Here is a 233-nt window from a genome sequence, read left to right on the forward strand (position 1 = left end):
CACACACACACACACACACACACACACACGATGTTATGAAATGTGTTTTGATTTTAATGCCGTTCCTCTGCCAAACCCAACAATAACACGCAGACTTCAGAGAATCTCATTTTCCCTTCGACAAATTTTTACGACTTGATTGACAAAACGCAAAGTGAGCCGCCACAGACGTACGTACGCACAGAAATATGTTTACGTAACAGGCAGCGAATCGGTGCTGCGGCGCTGTTACG

This window comes from Stegastes partitus, unplaced genomic scaffold (assembly GCF_000690725.1).
Source record: "Stegastes partitus isolate 25-593 unplaced genomic scaffold, Stegastes_partitus-1.0.2 Scaffold2061, whole genome shotgun sequence".
Classification (NCBI taxonomy): domain Eukaryota; kingdom Metazoa; phylum Chordata; class Actinopteri; family Pomacentridae; genus Stegastes; species Stegastes partitus.